Below are 2,802 nucleotides of genomic sequence, written 5' to 3'. Positions count from 1 at the left end.
CGATCTCCTGACCTCGTGATCCGCCCGTCTCGGCCTCCCAAAGTGCTGGGATTACAGGCTTGAGCCACCGCGCCCGGCCCAAAATGGCTATTATTAAAAACTATTCACAATAGCAAAGACATGGAATCAACCTAAATGCCCATCAATGGTAAACCGGATAAAGAATATGTGATACATATACACCATGAAATACTATGCAGCCATAAGAAAGAATGAGACCATGTCCTTTGCAGCAACATGGATGGAGCTGGAGGCCATTATCCTAAGTGAACTAACACAGGGACAGAAAACCAAATACTGTATGTTCTCACTTAGAAGTGGGAGCTAAAATTTGAGAACAAATGGACATGATGAAGGTAACAACAGATACTGCAGCCTTCTTGAGAGTGGAGGGTGGGAGGAGGATGAGGATTGAAAAACTATCAGGTACTATGCTTACTACCTGGATGACAAAACAACCTGTACACAAAACTCCTGAGACATGCAATTTACCTATAAAACAAACCTGTGCATGTATTTTTTTAAAAAAAGGGAGTGAACAGAAATTTTTAAGACCATTGCCTTAAAGATGTTACAATTTTTTTTTTTTAATTGGGAGGCCATCAGGCTGAGATGGCTCCAACACTTTGGGTTCCTATATAAACAATCCAAAAGCCCAATGTAAACAGTAAAACAAAATTGAAGACATTACCAATCAGAAACCACCAACTAACCTCTAACTACAGAATTTCCACACTAATGAGTCAAATATATTTTCTTAAAAGCACATTGCCCACACTATTGCAGCAGAGCTCTGTGAACGTCTTTTGATTTTGAATGCTGCCCAATTTATGAATTGTTTTAGCTCAGATGAACTCTTTAATATTTGAAATAAATAAATAATAAAACCTTTAAAAATAGCAGATGTTGGAGAGGTTACAAAGAAAAGTGAAAACTTATATACTGTTTGCAGGAATGTAAATTAGTTCAGCCACTGTGGAAAGCAGTTTGGATATTTCTCAAAGAACTTAACACAGAGCTACTATTTGACTCAGCAATCCCAATACTGGATATATACCCACAGGAAAATAAGTCATTCTACCAAAAAGACACATATTCATGTGTTCTTCACAGCACTTTTCACATAGAAGAGACATAGAATCAGCCTACCTGCCTATCAACCATAGATTGGGTAAAGAAAAGGTGGTACATATACACCATGGAATACTATGCAGCCATAAAAAAGAATGAAATCATGTCCTTTGCAGAAACATGGATGCAGCTGGAGGCCATTATCATAAGCAAAGTAACACAGGAATAGAAAAATAAATACCACATGTTCTTACTTAAAAGTTGGAGGAAAACACTGAATACATATGAATACAAAGATGGGAACAATTGACATTGGGGTCGACTGGGGCGGGGGTAAGGTGGAGGATGAGAGCTCAGAAAGCCCCTATTAGGTAATATTATATTTTAACTTATGAAAAATGTCAAGCAGCAAATACGGTACACTTAAATATTTCATTATTGCGCAAAAATACATTCTTATTTTAGTCAAATTCATCATCTGTTTCAGTGACTTGGATGTATAATACTTCCCACAGAATAAAACAGAAAGTAAAGATAATTTGCCATTTAATTAGTTGTGAAATACACAGAAATCCTATATGATTTTAAAGAGTTGGAGATTGATGCCTTTTGAAGGGGCGTTGTTACTGTACAAAAGAACAATCTGATGACTGATATTGTGGAAATGACTGAGAACATGTTAACCAAGACAAAAAGAATTTCTAAGAAATAATATTTCTGATATAGTCTGTCAAATAGTAATCTTTACACTACATTCCATTTATATATCCAATGCAATTCATAGCTTATTGATTATTGCATGGATTACTAAATATAGCCTTACCAGTTTATCAAATTCACAACTGGGCTATTTTAGTTATTAACTCCCTTCAACATTAAAGAAGGCTGAAAAACAATTGTTGAACCTCTATGCATTCATTTTTACTGCATTATCTGAGAGCAGTATACAAAGTTGCTATAAGCTGGTTTTAAGACGATTACTACTTTGAATCATTCATGTATTTATGTATTAAATAAATACTGTGATAAATATAAAAGAAGCAGGCACTTATTGTGAAAAACTTTGGAAGTTCATTATTGACAGAATAATATGTTTACTTAAGATAATATGAAATACTTTTTGAATCAAATAGCATGTTAATATTATGGGCTTAACAAGTTGGATTTATTGTTTATACTCTATCAAGTTGATTGACATTTCTTTTAGCTTCTTATAGAAGGAACTGATTGTTAAAACAACTAAGTAAATATCAACAAATAGTTCCCAGTAAAAGCATTACTTATAAATTGCTAACATTTACTAAGCTTTTACTATCGGTGAGGCTATGTGTTAAAATGTTCTTCACAACAATTCTAGGTCAGTTGTTAGAAGATGGTAAACTACTGTAGCAAATGGCGCAAAAACAATGACTCAATTATATAGTCAAAGGGCATTAGTCCTGTTTGGTAGGCAGCTTTCCTTCATGGAGAGAAAACACGCTCTTCTTAACAATATTAATTTGAAAGAGAGAAACATCACTTCTCTTCAGATTTCGTCAACAAGAACTAGAATCGTGACCACATCTGGCTGCAGCAGGAGCTGAGAAAGAGGGTCCATTAATGAATAAATTCTTCCTAGCAGAACTTGATTAAGAAGGGGAGAACAGATTTTGTTGAAGAGATAACCAGCCCTGTCTAATATATGTTAATGTTATCCACATTGTACTGATGAGGAAACTGAGATATAGAATC

This window comes from Mandrillus leucophaeus, unplaced genomic scaffold (genome assembly GCF_000951045.1).
Source record: "Mandrillus leucophaeus isolate KB7577 unplaced genomic scaffold, Mleu.le_1.0 Scaffold455, whole genome shotgun sequence".
In the NCBI taxonomy this organism is placed as follows: Eukaryota; Metazoa; Chordata; class Mammalia; order Primates; family Cercopithecidae; genus Mandrillus; species Mandrillus leucophaeus.
Note: the sequence above shows the minus strand (reverse complement) of the source record.